This window comes from Oncorhynchus masou, chromosome 23 (genome assembly GCF_036934945.1).
Source record: "Oncorhynchus masou masou isolate Uvic2021 chromosome 23, UVic_Omas_1.1, whole genome shotgun sequence".
NCBI classification, from domain to species: domain Eukaryota; kingdom Metazoa; phylum Chordata; class Actinopteri; order Salmoniformes; family Salmonidae; genus Oncorhynchus; species Oncorhynchus masou.
Window position 1 is genome coordinate 59,863,857 of NC_088234.1, and position 22,782 is coordinate 59,886,638.

The 22,782-nt window shown below is 44.0% G+C and overlaps 1 pseudogene; it reads right to left on the bottom strand.

The window, feature by feature from the left end:
- The window catches only part of LOC135511136 (mitogen-activated protein kinase kinase kinase kinase 3-like), a 91,315-nt pseudogene that overhangs the window by 36,875 nt on the left and 31,658 nt on the right, over positions 1-22,782 (bottom strand).

Consider the following 22,782-nt stretch of genomic DNA (forward strand, 5'->3'; position numbering starts at 1 on the left):
TATAGGCCAGGGCTCCCCAACCCTGTTCCTGGAGAGCTCCTGTCCTGTAGGTTTTCACTCCAACCCTAATCTATCACACCTGATTCTAATAATTAGCTGGTTGATAAGCTGAACCAGGTGAGTTACAACTGGGGTTGAATTGAAAACCTACAGGGTAGCTCTCCAGGAACAGGGTTGGAGAGCCCTGGCCTATAATATCCTTAACTAGCATGAAAAAAGTTAATTCATTCTTCTCTAGTTAATAAAGAAAATCTCTCTCCCTATCTTCTGAGTCACGATTGCAATGCCAGTACAGTAGCCTATACTTCAGAGGGGGGAGGGGCTACAGTTGCCTACGCTTCAGAGTGGGGAGGGGCTACAGTAGCCTATGCTTCAGAGGGGGGGCTACAGTAGCCTATGCTTCGGAGAGGGGAGGGGCTACAGTAGCCTATGCTTCGGAGAGGGGAGGGGCTACAGTAGCCTACGCTTCAGAGGGGGGAGGGGCTACAGTAGCCTATGCTTCAGAGGGGGGGCTACAGTAGCCTATGCTTCGGAGAGGGGAGGGGCTACAGTAGCCTAAACATGCACATACACTGACAAACATTTTCAGCTTGCAGGCAGACACTGGAATATGTTTCTGAGTGACAGAGTGAGGACTTTGCATAGGCGCTTTGTTGCATTTTTTTGTGGGACTAGAGAAATGCCTGGAACGTAAAAGAACGTTCCCGTGTGTCTCAGTTGGTAGAGCATGGAGTTGTGGGTTCGATTCCCACGTGGGACTAGTACGGGGGGAAAAAGCATGAAAATGTATGCATGCACTACAATAAGGGCGGCAGGGTAGCCTAGTGGTTAGAGCGTTGGACTGGTAACCGAAAGGTTGCAAGTTCAAATCCCCGAGCTGGCAAGGTACAAATCTGGCGTTCTGCCCCTGAACAGGCAGTTAACCCACTGTTCCTAGGCCGTCATTGAAAATAAGAGTTTGTTCTTAACTGACTTGCCTAGTAAAAAAATTTTTTTTAAATTTAAAAGTTGCTTTTGATAAGAGCTTCTGCTAAATGACTAAAATGTAAATTAACCAGTTCCCAGCATTTTAAATAATGGTTCCATTCCAGTACTGATCACTTTCGTTCCGTTCCTTGAAAATGTTGGTTCTTTTCCGGTTTTCGGTTCTGTTCCCTGAACAGTTTCCAATCCCTGCTATTCACAGAGGAGAACATGAACCCTTACCACTTCCCTTTGTCTTTCAATTTGGGCGGCTGGAAATTACTCTTTGTCATCAAGAAAAGGGCCCTGGAAAGTAAGAAAATAGACTTGGTTGGTAGAACAAAAAGTGCAAGAAATATCCAGCATCACATCACATTGTCAAGGCTTCATTCACACATCCCCCAGCACACATAATACCTCATGGGGTGCAGGTCAAACATAGGAGGCTGCAGCTCGGCCAGCTCAATGGCAGTGATGCCCACGGCCCAGATATCACACAGCTGGTTGTAGCCTCCCTTCCTCTCCACTGCTGCCACCTCTGGAGCCATCCTGAGAGGAGGGAGAGGGAAAATAGGGATCAAAAAATACAAGAGTACTTAACATCAGTCATGTTAAGTGGAGAGTCATGTTAAATGATTGTGAGTCAATCAATTCCAGCCATAACACTAATCATAACACTGTCCAGAGCAATATGAATGGTCTGTCACATCCTAAGATCAATACGTCCATTAACCACACCATCATGTCAGAGCCCACCCAGTGTTACACCAAGGGGAGGGACCAGGGGTGAAGCTCACCAGTATGGAGTTCCAATGAAGGACTTCCTCTTAGCCAGTGTGGCAGTAATCTGTGCTGATACACCAAAGTCAGCTAAGGAGAAAGAGGGGAAATTGAGAGAAAATGAGCAAAATATAAGAGATATTGTGAGATCTTATTCTAATACAGTAGGTAACTTAGGCTGTGTTTAGACAGGCTCTAGCCAGATCTGATTTGGAAAGATCTGATGTGATTGGCCAGAAGACCAATTAGTGGCAAAAAAATATCTGAATTGTGTGAACGCAGCCTAAGTAGTCAAGGTGAGGCTTTGGGAACTGATACCTGGTTGAAGGGAAAGCAATGGTTGTCAAAGACCTTACCTAATTTTACATAGCCGTTGTCTGTCAATAGAATATTTGCTCCCTATGAGAAAAAGTTATAGGGTCAGGCAAAAAATAACCACACCAAACAAGGTTTGAAAGTCAATCGTCTCTACTTGAAAGCACACTTATTGCCATCATTGACATGGTATTACCTTAATGTCTCTGTGCATTTTGCCTTTGTTGTGGAGATAGTACAAACCCTGTAAGGAAGGGAGAAAACAACATATCACTAATTCTTAGTCCATCAGACCCGTGGATTCACACGTCAGCAGGGGAACAAAAGGTACCTGGAGGGTTTCCCGTGACATATACGCAATCTGAGACTCGGACAGAGGCCCAGTCACTGGACAGGAGGGAGGAAGAGGGCAGAGGTTAAGAGCAAGGCAAAGTATCTGAAGCATTTCATACACACGTTTGAGATCAACACCAGATGTTTGACTTACGAGTGCTATTTACTGTGCTGGCTGGCTGGCTGGCTATGACAGCTTAAGTGGGAGAGTGGAAAGTGTGGATATTGATTGTAACAAGCTTTCATCTATTGTGCTTTATGGCCTGTTTTTAGATGAAAACACAGCTATTCTCTTAGGGTGACTGTGAGCATGGGTGAATGCATAGGTCACCACAGTGTGAGTAACTTTGTGAATGTGGGAACGGGTGTGTGCTTGAAGAGACTATGTGCGCACGTGTGTGTGTGTGTGTGTGTGTGTGTGTGTGTGTGTGTGTGTGTGTGTGTGTGTGTGTGTGTGTGTGTGTGTGTGTGTGTGTGTGTGTGTGTGTGTACTACCGTGATAAATATCCTGCAGAGATCCTCCTCCGCAGTACTCCATGCTGATCCATAATTTATCTCTCCTGAAGGAGAAGGGACAGACCACAAGATAGCAAGACTGATGCTGTGAGTCGTGCTGTCCCAATCAGACAACAAGTCTCGATTAGACCAAAGACGGACATTTTAGCTGTACTTTAAATTTTGCTGCATCCAAAACGACGACATAGTCAATTTCATGCCTGAAATAGCTGTATCATTTGAGCCCAACTTCAGAGAGTTGTAATACTGTCTATCCATACCGGATCTATCAGTATGCCAGTCTTACCGGAGATAGCTGCCGAAGTAGGCCACGATGTTGGAGTGTTTGCAGTCCTTCATCACAATGATCTCCTGCTGCACCACCTCGAAGTCCTCACCTGTTAATCAAACAGTCAGTCATCCGATCAGTTACATGTTTAGGCCACAAAGCATTAGCCTGGTGGCTAGATCATGTTCAGGCCATAAAGCACTAGCCTGGTGGCTAGATCATGTTCAGGCCATAAAGCACCAGCCTGGTGGCTAGATCATGTTTAGGCCATAAAGCACTAGCCTGGAAGATAGATCATGTTTAGGCCATAATGCACTAGCCTGGTAGCTAGATCATGGTTAGGCCATAAAGCACTAGCCCGGTGGCTAGATCATGGTCAGGACATAAAGCACTAGCCCGGTGTCCTAGATCATGTTTAGGCCATAAAGCACTAGCCCGGTGTCCTAGATCATGTTTAGGCCATAAAGCACTAGCCCGGTGGCTAGATCATGTTTAGGCCATAAAGCACTAGCCAGGTGGCTAGATCATGTTTAGGCCATAAAGCACTAGCCTGGTAGCTAGATCATGTTTAGGCCATAAAGCACTAGCCTAGTAGCTAGATCATGTTTAGGCCATAAAGCACTAGCCCGGTGTCCTAGATCATGTTTAGGCCATAAAGCATTAGCCCGGTGGCAAGATCATGTTTAGGCCATAAAGCACTAGCCTGGTAGCTAGATCATGTTTAGGCCATAAAGCACTAGCCTGGTAGCTAGATCATGTTTAGGCCATAAAGCACTAGCCTGGTAGCTAGATCATGTTAGGCCATAAAGCACTAGCCCGGTGTCCTAGATCATGTTTAGGCCATAAAGTACTAGCCCGGTGTCCTAGATCAAGTTTAGGCCATAAAGCACTAGCCCGGTGGATAGATCATGTTTAAGCCATAAAGCACTAGCCCGGTGTCCTAGATCATGTTTAGGCCATAAAGCATTAGCCCGGTGGCTAGATCATGTTCAGGCCATAAAGCACTAGGCTGGTAGCTAGATCATGTTAAGGCCATAAATCATTAGCCCGGTGGCTAGATCATGTTTAGGCCATTAAGCATTAGCCCGGTGGCTAGATCTGTTAATGCTTTAGCCACATCCACGTGACATGTTGTTGTCATGCCATACAACGATAGAGAAGTTAGCTTAAAGCATAAACAGACATGGCTACCAGGCCAACACAGCAAAACATTTGTCGCAAGATACAGACACCAAGACATGAAATCTTTTCAAATTCAAGCAGATGGTAAACATGATAGAACTTGTTTTGATCATCATTAGGCTGTGCGCAAGTGGATGCTGTACAGGAAATATATTGATGCAGAAATTGAAAGCAGCGCTAACTGCATCAAATCCAGCTATTATAGAACACCTTCAAACACTGGGACGTGTCTGAAAGAGCCCAGGCTTATATGAAATGACAGCACACCTCAGCATGGATAAAATAGCTAAAAAGACAATCATTTCAGTGGCGTGCCTGCTTAAAAATGTATCTTATTCAAATGTAAAAGTGACTGTTTCAGTTGCAGACACTTGCATCAGTTGAGACACTTGCATCCATCCACACTCAGAACCATCTCTGACAGATTGCTTTTGACAACATTAAGAATGGTTGTGGGTGAATATTGTAGAGTTGGCTTCTGCATACATAGGCTTAGCATACATAGGCTTACATCGTCCATGGATCAAAATGACCTTTGCACCCTTCGAGCTCTGACACCGAGGTGAAGGTCTACCGTCTGATGGATACCCTGGCTGTGGCTTTCAGGTTTTATCTGGGTGTCGAGCCCATCAGATATGTGACTGTCGAAGCAAATTAGTGCCCTTCCTGACCCATACCACGAAAGCAAATCTCTGTTACTATGGTAATGAGTCTGACCCAAGGCCCCGGCAGCTATATTGACAGGAAGTGTAGAAACACAGTGGACAAAAAGCATACAGCTGCAATCGTTCACGTAAGCCTTAAAAACAAGTTATGCATAAAGGTTAATCCCTTTCCAGTCACTAAAACCTGCTATGAATTCATGTGGGTCAATGGCCAAATGATTCATCCTTGCACAACTACCTATATCCTGCTAGCGCCCTGAGCAGGGATAGAGCCACACAGCTTGCTAAGTGCTATCACTGTCACTGGGACATGGTAGGCTAGGCTATATCATCCAGCTACACCAGTGTTTACACCTGGACGCTGCAGCATGACAGCTTGATTCTGTGTCAAAGAAGGCCCTGATGGGTGACTGTCCTCCTCACGCAGTGGCGTGTATTCATGGGTGCCAAGGGAAGTCAGGGTTCCCCTCGATCCTGACTGGTGTCCCAGTCCCTGCCACTGAAAAACATCCCCCCAGCATGCTGCCACCACGCTTCACCGTTGGGATGGTGCCAGGTTTCCTCCAGACGTGGAGCTTGGCATTCAGGCCAAAGAGTTCAATCTTGGTTTCATGAGACCAGAGAATCTTGTTTCTCATGGTCTGAGAGTCCTTTAGGTGCCTTTTGGCAAACTCATGTGCCTTTTACGGAGTGGCTTCTGTCTGGCCACTCTACCATAAAGTCCTGATTGGTGGAGTGCTGCAGGGAAGGTTCTCCCATAACCACAGATGAACTCTGACCAAGGCCCTTCTCCCTCGATTGCTTAGTTTGGCCGATTGGCCAGCTCTAGGAATTTAAGAATGATGGAGGCCACTGTGTTCTTGCAGACCTGTGTTCCCACTGTGTTCCCACTGTGTTCCCACTGGCCACTGTGTTCTTCCCTTCCCCAGAAGGGTACCAAAACATAATCCTGACTCGGAGGTCTACGGACAATTCCTTCAACCTCATGGATTGGTTTTTGCTCTGACATGCACAGTCAACTGTGGGACCTTATAAAGACAGGTGTGTGTCTCTTCAAATCATGTTCAATCATTTGAATTTACCACAGGTGGAAAGTTTTTGGGGATTTTGGTTTTGGGAATGGTTTGTTCTCGGGGTTTCGCCTGCCATTTCAGTTCTGTTATACTCACAGACATTATTTTAACAGTTGTAGAAACTTTAGAGTGTTTTCTATCCAAATCTACAAGTTATATGCATATCCTAGCTTCTGGGCCTGAGTAGCAGGCAGTTTACTATGGGCACGCTTTTCATCCAGATGTCAAAATACCGCCCCCTATCACAAATACGTTTTTAAAAAATGGCAATCAGTGTTGAGGTAAACTGAGCGATCTCAACTGTGAATGGTCTTGGTGCACCAACAAAAATACGTTTCAAAGGAAGCCAGCTTGGATTTGGCATCTCTCCTATCAAATCCCATTGTGAGCATACGTCATTGACAGAAAAACTGGAATTGTGACGTCTTGTTGTGTTGTTGTCTTCCTAGTCAGCTAGCTAAAATTGTCAATTTCTTAATTAGCCATGGATGGAGATAGGGATTTGGACTTGTGGTTTTACTTAATTCTCCATACTGGCCAATGAATATAATGGAGATTCTGCTCCTACCATTAATTCATACGTTGTTGTGGCCCTGGCCTGAGAGGATGGAAGTTCAATATGTAGCTAGAAGTAGAAGGCTAATACTAACTAGGTAACATTGCCCATGAATGGAAGTTAGGCTAGCATGCAAGAATTTTAGCCACGTAGCCTAGAATAACAAAAACTAAAAGTGGGTACTGTATGACAGAGTCATAGACTGTTTCGTCAATATGAAAGAGAGGCGGATGGCATTGGCGTTTCTCTACAAGTAGGGTGAGTTAACATGTTTTTCTACTTGCACTAACACACACAGAGATATCTTTAGCTTATGTTGATTGGACTAACTTGTTTTTGGTATCTTATAGTTGTCACTAAATTAGACTAAGCAGAGTTGATTTGATGATGTTGAAGTGTAAATGGTGCTACAATAGTGGAGGCAGCTCGTCTTATCTTTGTGACTTGCGGTAAGTCTCTGTGGTTCTAAATCAATAGTTGTTTAGTGATGGAAACATTCACTACAGTCTGTTACTGTACATGAAATATGTTTTGTGGACTTCACTGGACAGAGGTTGCTATCCGGTTTTGTGATAAAACAAAGGTGTGGTTGAATTTATTCTGCCACTGTGTCTTCTTATTGTCTCTGCCTTTATGTCAATATAGGCATATGGACTAACACGTTATAGAGCAAACAAAGCAATTATCACAACACATGGGATGTAATTTGGCTTTGGGGGGAGGGGGCTTTGTTTCCCCGGTGATTTTACCCACGCACCGCTACGGTCCTCACGTCACCTCTCAAGGATAACGAACTGCAACACAAAAGGGAAGATAAGGGCAAATCATAGGCTACAGCGCAGAGGCAAAAGAAGGATTGTGGGCTGAATCCTGAATGACATCCAAGCGTAGTTCACAAACTTTTGCTTCAATCAGAATTTGTGTGTCAATAAGGTATTGACATGAAAATTGTGAGTTGTGTACGGAGAACTCTTAGGACTCAACCCTGGGAGACGTCGGCTAAATTTGAAGATGAAATAAACAAAGTGCTGTGTTTTAAGGCTTTGATTGTTGTCCTTTAGTGCCTGCTGAAAACGACTGGCACACCGGTGCAATGGCTTATCAAATCAAGCTCAAGGTTTTTGCCTCTGAAATCCAGACCCAGCCGTTCAGATGCTCACACTGCATAAATCACATTCCAGTCAACCAATCAGTGAAGACTGAGCCAAATCCCTCACTGGTGCTTAGTAGTACAAAACACCTTGTTCTGGCATACATTCACTACTAGAGCATACAATTCACTATGTAAACCCATAAACCCTGAAGCTACAGTGCCTTTGGAAAGTACTCAGACCCCTTGACTATTTTTCACATTTTGTGGTATATGGTCTGATATACCACAGCTGTCAGCCAATCAGCATTCAGGGCTTGAACCACCCGGCTTATAATCCATAGTAGCCTATTCACTGTAAGGATTCAAATAGACCTTTATCACACACACACACACACACACACACACACACACACACGTGTGTTTGTTATTCAATGACCCAGGCTTTAAGACAGTCAATCCTGACATGTTCTGATGGGTGGGCCAGTCCAAACTGCAAAACATATAATTTCCTCATGGTTGCATAGGGACTGTATTGTGTTTCATTAGTCTGATTCTATTAGCAGTTTGATTGCAGAATGCTGCTGCTGGTAGTAGACCCTGGGTAATACAGGTCCTGCCTCCTGACGAAGTAGTCAAAACAAAAAGTCTAACTTTCTTCTAAATAAAAAGTTGTGGTAGCAGCATTTGTTGGATCATGGAGCATGTAAGGAGTAGCATTTGTAGGGTGGATGTGAAAAACACCCCATTTCATCTGCTTATTCCAGCTTACTGTTTGAGAACTGTCTGAAGTCAAAGCTAAAATACCTTTTCTCAAAGCCAAGCAACTCAGTTGTCAACAGAAGGAAAGTTTGAGGAAAACCTTGAAGCAAAAGCACAAGTCTGAAGCATGACATTTCCATATCTCCTCAAGCCAGACTCCATAAGCGTGTCCTGTAGTCATCACTTTGTGTATAGATCTCAAAGCCGGGGAATAACACATACAAGAGAGTAGCGCGCACACACACCACACACACCACACACACAAACACACACCCCACCTACTTAGAAGCACAGACCTTTGAAAACACACACACCACACACACACACACACACACACACACACACACACACACACACACACACACACAAACCCACACCCCACCTACTTAGAAGCACAGACATTTGAAAACACACACACACACACACGCACAAGCAATAGGGAACAGAGACAATGGAAAGAATGTGATAAGTACAGGGCTTCGAACACACTTAAGAGAAATCTAAAAATAAAGTGCTTGTTCGAGTGAACAATAACACATTCCTCTGACTGTGGCCACTGCATTTCCATGGAGCGTGCGTCCACATTGGCCTTTCTATAGGACAATCAGCCTGACAGCTAGCCTAGCGACACAACACACAGAGAGAGAGAGAAAAATAACAAACCCCAGATAATCGTTCCCCTCTGTTAATGTTAATACATTAACAACATTGTGAATGTGTGTAAAAGAAAGCAAAAAAGAGGGATCATCTCATCTCCCGTTATGTTATAGGCGCTATTGAAAACTGCTGGCTGTCAGCTCTTTTACCCACATTTAGGTTATGGCTCTAGGTTTTCCCACGTGGCAAGACAACCACACATGCCGAACAACAATACAGTCAGCAATGAGATATCCTCCAACCGTTTGAGGGCAGGTGAGCAGGAGTTTCCATACAGGTTTTAAAGGGAGAGGTGAGCATTTACATTCAAGTCATTTAGCAGTCACAGTCTGCCGAGGTGCCCTTGAGCAAGGCACTTAACCCCAATTGCTCCTGTAAGTCTGCTAAATTAATATGTCAAGTTAAAATATCTCAGATGGGAAGCAATGATGCAGTGTGGGGAAGGGAAAACTGGTGTGCATGTGGCTTTAGCATATTCAACACTTCCCCAATGCATTCTGCAGGCCTGAGCCGTTAAGACTCGCTACTTTCTAAACTACTGGCTCAAATTATACAAACACTGTGCTGCATCACTTTAAATATATAAAGAAATATGAAGGGTTGGAACGCAACCAATGCATGATAGGTACCAGATAAGACATTGGGAAGCATTCCATTTCTTCCCACATTGCCTTAATTGGCATTGAAATGAATTTGTAAAATGCTGAAACATGGGGAATGGTCTGTTCATTTCGGACATGGCCATCGTCTTGTCTCCGTCTTTACAATTTAACAGTCTAATGACGAACTTTTATGCTTTTCTCTCTCATCAGTCAGGATTTCAGTCTGGATTCTTTGTTCACAGTACGTTTTTTATTTGATTTTTTATTTCACCTTTATTTAACCAGGTAGGCTAGTTGAGAACACCTTTATTTAACCATGTAGGCTAGTTGAGAACACCTTTATTTAACCAGGTAGGCTAGTTGAGAACACCTTTATTTAACCATGTAGGCTAGTTGAGAACACCTTTATTTAACCAGGTAGGCTAGTTGAGAACACCTTTATTTAACCAGGTAGGCTAGTTGAGAACACCTTTATTTAACCAGGTAGGCTCGTTGAGAACACCTTTATTTAACCAGGTAGGCTAGTTGAGAACACCTTTATTTAACCAGGTAGGCTAGTTGAGAACACCTTTATTTAAGCAGGTAGGCTAGTTGAGAACACCTTTATTTTACCAGGTAGGCTAGTTGAGAACACCTTTATTTAACCAGGTAGGCTAGTTGAGAACACCTTTATTTAACCAGGTAGGCTCATTGAGAACACCTTTATTTAACCAGGTAGGCTCATTGAGAACACCTTTATTTAACCAGGTAGGCTCGTTGAGAACACCTTCATTTAACCAGGTAGGCTCGTTGAGAACACCTTTATTTAACCAGGTAGGCTAGTTGAGAACACCTTTATTTAACCAGGTAGGCTAGTTGAGAACACCTTTATTTAACCAGGTAGGCTAGTTGAGAACACCTTTATTTAACCAGGTAGGCTAGTTGAGAACACCTTTATTTAACCAGGTAGGCTAGTTGAGAACACCTTTATTTAACCAGGTAGGCTAGTTGAGAACACCATTATTTAACCAGGTAGGCTAGTAGAGAACAAGTTCTCATTTACAACTTCAACCTAGCCAAAATAAAGCATAGCAGTGTGAACAGACAACACAGAGTTACACATGGAGTAAACAATAAACAAGTCAATACAGTAGAAAAAAAAGAGTCTATATACATTGTGTGCAAAAGACACGAGGAGGTGAATAATTAGCAATTTAGCAGATTAACACTGGAGTGATAAATGATCAGATGGTCATGTACAGGTAGAGATACTGGTGTGCAAAAGAGCAGAAAAGTAAATAAATAAAAACAGTATGGGGATGAGGTAGGTAAATTGGGTGGGCTATTTACCGATAGACTATGTACAGCTGCAGCGATCGGTTAGCTGCTCAGATAGCAGATGTTTAAAGTTGGTGAGGGAGATAAAAGTCTCCAACTTCAGCGATTTTTGCAATTCGTTCCAGTCAATGGCAGCAGAGAACTGGAAGGAAAGGCGGCCAAATGAGGTGTTGGCTTTAGGGATGATCAGTGAGAGACACCTGCTGGAGCGCGTGCTACGGGTAGGTGTTGCCATCATGACCAGTGAACTGAGATAAGGCGGAGCTTTACCTAGCATGGACTTGTAGATGACCTGGAGCCAGTGGGTCTGTCATTGAATTCATGAAATAGATGGAACTATAAACATTTTGTTTGTTTTTGCTTTTGATTTATGAGCATCTGGCTTACGTGACATGGTCACCCTGGGAGCGATTACAGTTATGGAGCTGCTTGATACGAACTGCGCCGCCTCAGGCCTGCAGAATGCAGACACATTAGGACACCCCTGACACATTAGGACACCCCTAACAACCCGAACAGACACATTAGGACACCCCTAACAATCCTAACAGACACATTAGGACAACTCTAACAACCCTAACAGACACATTAGGACACCCCTAACAGACACATTAGTACACCCCTAACAACCCTAACAGACACATTAGGACACCCCTAACAACCCTAACAGACACATTAGGACACCCCTAACAACCCTAACACCCCTAACACCCCTAACAGACACATTAGGACACCCCTAACAACCTTAACAGACACATTAGGACACCCCTAACAACCCTAACAGACACATTAGAACAACCCTAACAACCCTAACAGACACATTAGGACACACCTAACAACCCTAACAACCCTAACAGACACATTAGGACACCCCTAACAACCCTAACACCCCTAACAGACACATTAGGACACCCCTAACAACCCTAACACCCCTAACAACCCCAACAGACACATTAGGACACCCCTAACAGACGCATTAGGACAACCCTAACAGACACATTAGGACAACCCTAACAACCCTAACAGACACATTAGGACACCCCTAACAACCCTAACAGACACATTAGGACAACCCTAACAACCCTAACAGACACATTAGGACACCCCTAACAACCCTAACAGACACATTAGGACACCCCTAACAACCCTAACAGACACATTAGGACACCCCTAACAACCCTAACAGACACATTAGGACACCCCTAACAACCCTAACAGACACATTAGGACACCCCTAACAACCCTAACAGACACATTAGGACACCCCTAACAACCCTAACACCCCTAACACCCCTAACAGACACATTAGGACACCCCTAACAACCCTAACACCCCTAACAACCCTAACAGACACATTAGGACACCCCTAACACCCCTAACAACCCCAACAGACACATTAGGACAACCCTAACACCCCTAACAACCCCAACAGACACATTAGGACACCCCTAACAGACACATTAGGACACCCCTAACAACCCTAACAGACACATTAGGACACCCCTTACAGACACATTAGGACACCCCTAACAGACACATTAAGACACCCCTAACAACCCTAACAGACACATTAGGACACCCCTAACAACCCCAACAGACACATTAGGACAACCCTAACACCCCTAACAACCCCAACAGACACATTAGGACACCCCTAACAGACACATTAGGACACCCCTAACAACCCTAACAGACACATTAGGACACCCCTTACAGACACATTAGGACACCCCTAACAGACACATTAAGACACCCCTAACAACCCTAACAGACACATTAGGACACCCCTAACAGACACATTAGGACAACCCTAACAGACACATTAGGACACCCCTAACAGACACATTAGGACACCCCTAACAGACACATCAGTACTTATGACTATTTCTCTCTATACCATTTGTATTTCATATACCTTTGACTATTGGATGTTCTTATAGGCACTATAGTATTGCCAGTGTAACAGTATAGTTCCGTCCCTCTCCTCTCCCCTACCTGGAACACATTGACAACAGCCACCCTCGAAGCAGCGTTACCTATAGCTCCACAAAAGCCGTGGCCCTTGCAGCGCAAGGGGAATAACTACTCCAACAGTCAGAGCGAGTGATGTTTGAAACGCTATTAGCGCACACCCAGCTAACTAGCTAGCCATTTCACATTGGTTACACCAGCCATTAGGCCGATAGGCTTGAAGTCATAAACAGCGCTGTGCTTGCGAAGAGCTGCTGGCAAAACACACGAAAGTGCTGTTTAAATGAACAATTACGAGCCTGCTGCTGCTCAGTCAGACTGCTCTATCAAATCAGACTTAATTATAACACAATAACACACAGAAATACGAGCCTTTGGTCATTAATACGGTCGAATCCGGAAACTATCATTACGAAAACAAAACATTTATTATTTCAGTGAAATACGGAACCGTTCGGGATTTTATCTAATGGGTGGCATCTCTAAGTCTAAATATTCTTGTTACATTGCACAACCTTCAATGTTATGTCATAATTACATAAAATTCTGGCAAATTAGTTCGCAATAAGCCAGGCAGCCCAAACTGTTGCATATACCCTGACTCTGCGTGCAATGAACGCAAGAGAAATTACACAATTTCACCTGGTTAATATTGCCTGCTAACCTGGATTAGTATTTATAACTAGTGATTATGATCGATTGTTTTTTATAAGATAAGTTTAATGCTAGCTAGCAACTTACCTTGGCTTCTACTGCATTTGGGTAACAGGCGGGCTCCTCGTGAGGCATGTGGTTAGAGCGCTGGACTAGGTAACTATAAGGTTGCAAGATTGGATCCCTTGAGCTGACAAGGTGAAAATCTGTCATTCTGCCCCTGAACAAGGCAGTTAAGCCACCGTTCCTATGTCGTCATTTAAAATAAGAATGTGTTCTTAACTGACTTGCCTAGCTAAATAAATGTATACAAATAAAATAATAATACAAAAATCGGAAATCGGCGCCCAAAAATACAGATTTCCGATTGTTATGAAAACTTGAAATCGGCCCTAATTAATCGGCCATTCCGATTAATCAGTCAACCTCTACTTAGGACACCCCTAACAGACACATTAGGACACCACTAACAGACACATTAGGACACCAATAACAGACACATTAGGACACCCCTAACAGACACATTAGGACACCCCTAACAAACACATTAGGACACCCCTAACAGACACATTAGGACACCACTAACAGACACATTAGGACACCAATAACAGACACATTAGGACACCCCTAACAGACACACTAGGACACCCCTAACAAACAATAGGACACCCCTAACAGACACATTAGGACACTAATAATAGACACATTAGGACACCCCTAAAAGACACATTAGGAGGAAAAACGCATTAATATCCTTCAGATTAAATTCATAGCGACTGTATTGAAAAACTGAGTGAACAGCTTTCGTCAGGTTAGACCAGGGTTTCCCAAAGTCGCTCCTGCAGCCCCCTCCCCAGGGCAAAAAGCAAAACGTGCACACCTTGGTGTCTCCAGGACTGTTTGGGAAACCCTGGGTTAGATGTACATCAAGGGACAAGGCCTACAGACAATAGAGGCACAGTTTTAGTCTAAAAGTACCTTGGTACAGTAGACAGACTAGGCTGCTCCCTCAACAATCGTCAGCTGCATCTCTTAAGAGGATGCTATCAAAATACGAGAAGATTTCCTCCACTTGAACTGAAAAACTGACAAGGATGCCACCTTGTAAATTTAGCCTAATCTTCTTTGTGATGCAAGAAATTGTTAATGTGCGCAACAAAATGATATTCACAGTGTGCAGGAAAAATAAAGACCTCCAGCTGTAGTGGTAAAGATATGCATGTGTACTGCATACCCGGGCACAGAAACACACATTTCGGTGGCAGCTTGGTAGCGTCTGTGGTTGTTTGCAGATAGAACATTCTATGGAGGAGGAAGCGGAAACTGGGACACTGCGTGTGCTGCATGTTATTTTGTTTGGCTCGCAAGCTGTGCTCCAGACTTGGGGAATGATTGGAATGTAGCCTAGCAACACGCATTCACGTCCATTAAAGGGCTCTGAAAAGTACACTCAAACTCAAATTAGACAGAAAATAAACACTTTAGGAGGAGAGACAAGGGGTTTGAATGATGATGCTCATAAATCACAAGCAGAAACAAACTAGCTGTTTATAGTTCCATCTAAATCATTAAAATCAGTGTACTGTGAACCAACATCTACGCAGAAATCATGACTGATAAGAGAGAACCATAAAAAGGCATTAATTGGACTGTTAAATTGTGAAGACGGTGACAAGACGATGGCGTGTCCGAATACCCATACTAGTGTACTACATACTTAATCTGCATGCTATGTACTCATCATCACATTCTATTTAGCACGTACTGTTTAGGAAAAAGTATGCAGTATGCCACGGCCGCAATGCTGGAGAGGCTCCTGATTGGCTGAATAGGTGGGGCGGGGCCGAGTGCGGGTGGATTTTTCCAAATTCAAAAGACATGCATCGCATTAACCGGCCTGATAATAGCTCATTTCCAATGTAATTAATTTCTCTAAACTCTGAATAGGAATGGAGTTCTAGGCCTACTCAGGTTGGTTATAGGCAGACTATCACATTCAACCTAATGGAGTTCTAGGCCTGCTCAGGTTGGTTATAGGCAGACTATCACATTCTACCTAATGGAGTTCTAGGCCTGCTCAGGTTGGTTATAGGCAGACTATCACATTCTACCTAATGGAGTTCTAGGCCTACTCAGGTTGGTTATAGGCAGACTATCACATTCAACCTAATGGAGTTCTAGGCCTGCTCAGGTTGGTTATAGGCAGACTATCACATTCTACCTAATGGAGTTCTAGGCCTGCTCAGGTTGGTTATAGGCAGACTATCACATTCAACCTAATGGAGTTCTAGGCCTGCTCAGGTTGGTTATAGGCAGACTATCACATTCTACCTATACTATAGTAGACCATAAAGCCCATCTATCCTATTTAAAAGGGACTGAAGACAGAAACAGATCATTTGTTTAATTTCAACGAATGTATCAGTAAAAACCTAAATTTTGTAATATATAGAAATCAAAACAGTACACACCAAAACTTTTCAAAATGTTCAAATGAAAAGGACGTGGACAGTCAGGTGCGTCGCAAATTCAGCTGAAAAACAGCTTCTATCTCAAGGCCATCAGACTGTTAAACAGCCACCACTAACATTGAGTGGCTGCTGCCAACACACTGACTCAACTCCAACTACTTTAATAATGGGAATCGATGGAAATTGATGTCAAATTTATCACTAGCCACTTTAAACAATGCTACTTAATATAATGTTTACATACCCTACATTATTCATCGCATATGTATATACTGTACTCTATCATCTACTGCATCTTTATGTAATACATGTATCACTAGCCACTAAACTATGCCACTTTGTTTACATACCCTACATTACTCATCTCATATGTATATACTGTACTCGATACCATCTACTGCATCTTGCCTATGCCGTTCTGTACCATCACTCATTCATATATCTTTATGTACATATTCTTTATCCCTTTACACTTGTGTGTATAAGGTAGTAGTTTTGGAATTGTTAAGTTAGATTACTCGTTGGTTATTACTGCATTGTCGGAGCTAGAAGCACAAGCATTTTGCTACATTAACATCTGCTAACCATGTGTATGTGACGAATAAATTTGATTTTGAAAAAAATTCAGAACCGCTGGAGAGCAACAAAATAAACTAAAGCACTGATCACTGGGAAAGAGATCAGAATGACTGCTATGGCTTGATCCATACATTAAATAGGTCGCGTAGCCTACAGAAGAGATGAGTATAACTTCCTGGCATTTAAACCACTCCATTTCCAAAATGTCACATACTATTAAACATTCTATTTTTGCATACTGCGTCTTACGTGACTGCGTTGATTTCGGTACCACATCCCCATATCTAATTGATCTGCTGTTGTGAAAGCCGAAATTAGTATGACATCCGGCCATTTAAAGTATACTTGATTTTCGAAATGTCACATACTATTAATTTTTTTCACTCTCAGTCGGCCTACTATTTAGGATGCAATTATGGATATTCGGACACAGCCTTGTCTTTCTAGGGGATAATTCGATTCAGCTGTTGGGGACAGAGGACGATTAACAAAATAAACATTTGATTATGTCTGCAACAGAAGGCAAGAGACTGCCTAGTGTAAAATGGGTTTGTAAAAGACTGGAGAAAACTTGGGAAATGGTGGATGAGAGGGATAAGAGAGGAGCGAAAGGAGGAGGAAAAAAGGGACAAAGGGGAGGAAAGGAGGAGGGAGAGGGAAACAGTGATGACACATGGTAGAGAAAAAAAAAGAGTTTACCAGGTTCCAGCTTAATAACTTTAATGGCAGCCAGTTCCCCAGTGTTGACATTACGGGCCTGGAGGAGAGAAAGAGAGAGAGAGCATTTATTAGCCAGCTGTCTGTAGGAGGGAACATACTGGAGTTTAGAGAGGACTGGCCTCTGTCAGACCAACACTGTGTTTAAGCCTGAGAGAGTGTAGGCTATAACAGTCAGTTGGCTGCTACTGTAGGATAACATTGCTTAACTGCTAACTGCCATGGCCTCACGGGTGGCGCAGTGGTTAAGGGCGCTGTACTGCAGCGCCAGCTGTGCCACCAGCGATCCTGTGTTCGCCCCCAGGCTCTGTCGTAACCGGCCACAACCGGCCACAACCGGGAGGTCCGTGGGGCGACGCACTTGGCCTAGCGTGGTCCGGGTTAGGGAGGGCTTGGCCGGTAGGGATATCCTTGTCTCATCACGCACCAGCGACTCCTGTGGCGAGCCGGGCGCAGTGCATGCTAACCAAGGTTGCCAGGTGCACAATGTTTCCTCTGACACATTGGTGCGGATGGCTTCCGGGTTGGATGCGCGCTGTGTTAAGAAGCAGTGCGGCTTGGTTGGGTTGTGTTTCGGAGGATGCATGACTTTCAACCTTCGTCTCTCCCGAGCCCATACGGGAGTTGTAGCGATGAGACAAGATAGTAGCTACTAAAAACAATTGGATACCACGAAATTGGGGAGAAAAAGGGGTAAAATTAAAAATAAATACAAATTTGCTAACTGGCCTTTCAGGCTAATGATAATAATAGTACTGAACTTATGGATGGAATATTTGCAAAGAGCTTCATAAACAAATACGTTTGATGGATATTACTGAAGATGGCTGATTCACCTTTGAAAAGCAAATAAGATCATAAAAACAATACATTGTGCATCATTATGATGATGTGGCCGGAAGGTGTGTAACGGTTCGGTACGTACTGTGATTCTTGGGGTCATGGATCACTTTTCAGTACAGCGGGGAAATTAAATTTCAGTCACAATGCTCAGCATTCACAATGTTCCTGTCTGTTGTGACAGGACTGGTATGTTGGGCCTCAAGGTTCCACTCTGATGTTGCGTTTGTAACCATGTGGGAGGTGGGAATTTACCAGTTGTAAAGTCCGAAATCGTTGAAAAACGGGGATTGGCTAATGGCCAACAAGCGGTGTCAACCATAAATTAAAAGTACAGCAATCATGCTTGTAAACAAATTTGAGTTCAAAAACCACATTAATAGATTGCTTTTTATAAAGAATGTTTTGTTGTTGCATTTAACTACAGTAAATGCTGTTCTAGAGGCCATTTACTTAGCCGGTGAAGTCAGAGGTCACCATGTTGGAGAAGTGGGTGCTCAGGACGATAGGTGAATTTCCCACTAGTAATCACTACCATTCAAGAGGATTGTTCATATGTGGTAAATTCCCACTTGGTTATTAACACATCATGACACTGCCTCCTTCAGCCCAGATGCGCACTTGTGACTCTCAAAGGAGCCATGTCTGTACCACCGTATGTACATCTCCCACTCCAGGGTAATGTGATGGGATGTCACTAAGCACACAACAGGATGCATTGACCTGTACCACCGTATGTACATCTCCCACTCCAGGGTAATGTGATGGGATGTCACTAAGCACACAACAGGATGCATTGACCTGTACCACCGTATGTACATCTCCCACTCCAGGGTAATGTGATGGGATGTCACTAAGCACACAACAGGATGCATTGACCTGAACCACCGTATGTACATCTCCCACTCCAGGGTAATGTGATGGGATGTCACTAAGCACACAACAGGATGCATTGACCTGTACCACCGTATGTACATCTCCCACTCCAGGGTAATGTGATGGGATGTCACTAAGCACACAACAGGATGCATTGACCTGTACCACCGTATGTACATCTCCCACTCCAGGGTAATGTGATGGGATGTCACTAAGCACACAACAGGATGCATTGACCTGAACCACCGTATGTAAATAAAATAAAATCAAATCAAATTTTATTTGTCACATACACATGGTTAGCAGATGTTAATGCGAGTGTAGCGAAATGCTTGTGCTTCTAGTTCCGACAATGCAGTAATAACCAACAAGTAATCTAACTAACAATTCCTAATCTACTGTCTTATACACAGTGTAAGGGGATAAAGAATATGTACATAAGGATATATGAGTGAGTGATGGTACAGAGCAGCATAGGCAAGATACAGTAGATGGTATCGAGTACAGTATATACATGTGAGATGAGTATGTAAACAAAGTGGCATAGTTAAAGTGGCTAGTGATACATGTATTACATAAGGATGCAGTCGATGATATAGAGTACAGTATATAGGTATACATATGAGATGAATAATGTAGGGTATGTAAACATTATATTAGGTAGCATTGTTTAAAGTGGCTAGTGATATATTTACAACATTTCCCATCAATTCCCATTATTAAAGTGGCTGGAGTTGAGTCAGTATCAGTGTGTAGGCAGCAGCCACTCAATGTTAGTGGTGGCTGTTTAACAGTCTGATGGCCTTGAGATAGAAGCTGTTTTTCAGTCTCTCGGTCCCAGCTTTGATGCACCTGTACTGACCTCGCCTTCTGGATGATAGCGGGGTGAACAGGCAGTGGCTCGGGTGGTAGATGTCCTTGATGATCTTTATGGCCTTCCTGTAACATCGGGTGGTGTAGGTGTCCTGGAGGGCAGGTAGTTTGCCCCCGATGATGCGTTGTGCAGACCTCACTACCCTCTGGAGAGCCTTACGGTTGAGGGCGGAGCAGTTGCCGTACCAGGCAGCGATACAGCCCGCCAGGATGCTCTCGATTGTGCCTCTGTAGAAGTTTGTGAGTGCTTTTGGTGACAAGCTGAATTTCTTCAGCCTCCTGAGGTTGAAGAGGCGCTGCTGCGCCTTCTTCACGATGCTGTCTGTGTGAGTGGACCAATTCAGTTTGTCTGTGATGTGTATGCCGAGAAACTTAAAACTTGCTACTCTCTCCACTACTGTTCCATCGATGTGGATAGGGGGGTGTTCCCTCTGCTGTTTCCTGAAGTCCACAATCATCTCCTTAGTTTTGTTGACGTTGAGTGTGAGGTTATTTTCCTGACACCACACTCCGAGGGCCCTCACCTCCTCCCTGTAGGCCGTCTCGTCGTTGTTGGTAATCAAGCCTACCACTGTTGTGTCGTCCGCAAACTTGATGATTGAGTTGGAGGCGTGCGTGGCCACGCAGTCATGGGTGAACAGGGAGTACAGGAGAGGGCTCAGAATGCACCCTTGTGGGGCCCCAGTGTTGAGGATCAGCGGGGAGGAGATGTTGTTACCTACCCTCACCACCTGGGGGCGGCCCGTCAGGAAGTCCAGTACCCAGTTGCACAGGGCGGGGTCGAGACCCAGGGTCTCGAGCTTGATGACGAGCTTGGAGGGTACTATGGTGTTGAATGCCGAGCTGTAGTCGATGAACAGCATTCTCACATAGGTATTCCTCTTGTCCAGATGGGTTAGGGCAGTGTGCAGTGTGGTTGAGATTGCATCGTCTGTGGACCTATTTGAGCGGTAAGCAAATTGGAGTGGGTCTAGGGAGTCAGGTAGGGTGGAGGTGATATGGTCCTTGACTAGTCTCTCAAAGCACTTCATGATGACGGAAGTGAGTGCTACGGGCGGTAGTCGTTTAGCTCAGTTACCTTAGCTTTCTTGGGAACAGGAACGATGGTGGCCCTCTTGAAGCATGTGGGAACAGCAGACTGGTATAGGGATTGATTGAATATGTCCGTAAACACACCAGCCAGCTGGTCTGCGCATGCTCTGAGGGCGCGGCTGGGGATGCCGTCTGGGCCTGCAGCCTTGCGAGGGTTAACACGTTTAAATGTTTTACTCACCTCGGCTGCAGTGAAGGAGAGACCGCATTTTTCCGTTGCAGGCAGTGTCAGTGGCACTGTATTGTCCTCAAAGCGGGCAAAAAAGTTATTTAGTCTGCCCTATTAGCAAGACATCCTGGTCCGTGACTGGGCTGGATTTCTTCCTGTAGTCCGTGATTGACTGTAGACCCTGCCACATGCCTCTTGTGTCTGAGCCGTTGAATTGGGATTCTACTTTGTCTCTGTACTGACGCTTAGCTTGTTTGATAGCCTTACGGAGGGAATAGCTGCATTGTTTGTATTCAGTCATGTTACCAGACACCTTGCCCTGATTGAAAGCAGTGGTTTGTACATCTCCCACTCCAGGGTAATGTGATGGGATGTCACTAAGCACACAACAGGATGCATTGACCTGAACCACCGTATGTACATCTCCCACTCCAGGGTAATGTGATGGGATGTCACTAAGCACACAACAGGATGCATTGACCTGAACCACCGTATGTACATCTCCCACTCCAGGGTAATGTGATGGGACGTCACTAAGCACACAACAGGATGCATTGACCTGAACCACCGTATGTACATCTCCCACTCCAGGGTAATGTGATGGGACGTCACTAAGCACACAACAGGATGCATTGACCTGTACCACTGTATGTACATCTCCCACTCCAGGGTAATGTGATGGGATGTCACTAAGCACACAACAGGATGCATTGACCAATTCATTTCAAACCTGGGCTTTGGTTTGCTTATATAGAGCTGGCACTACCGGTTTGCTGAAATGGATGCAAGAGGGAAGTTCGTAATGTCTGCAGCTATAAACTAAAGTATAAAATATAAAACACAGCCTACCCATCACTCTTCTAATTTCTTTGGCTCGGTTATAAATCAGCAGCCAAGTGCTGCTTGAATACAGAGGGAAGCAATGTTGTGTTGTTTGTCTCTGTGTTTCAGTCTTGCTCTGCCATAAATGGTGCAACATACTGGAGTCGTTGGCAGCTGCATAGTCTTGAGCTTGGTGACGTACTGTTAACGTTTTATCCACAACTTTGTCCATCACCGTTGTAATCTACTGGGAAGCCAGAATGTTCCCAAACTAAATCAAATTAAATGTTATTGGTCACATACACATGGTTAGCAGATGTTAATACGAGTGTAGCTTGTGCCTCCAGTTCTGAAAGTGCAGTAATATCTAACAAGTAATCTAACAATTCCACAACAACTACCTAATACACACAAATCTAAGTAAAGGAATGGAATAAGAATATGTACATATAAATATATGGATGAGCGATAACCGAGCGGCATAGGCAAGATGCAATAGATGGTATTGAATACATCTATCATATGAGGAATGCAAGACATTATTCAAGTAGCATAATCTTTTTGGTATTATTATAAATTTTCCCCCAATTCCGTGATATCCAATTGATAGTTTCAGTCTTGTCTCATCGCTGCAACTCC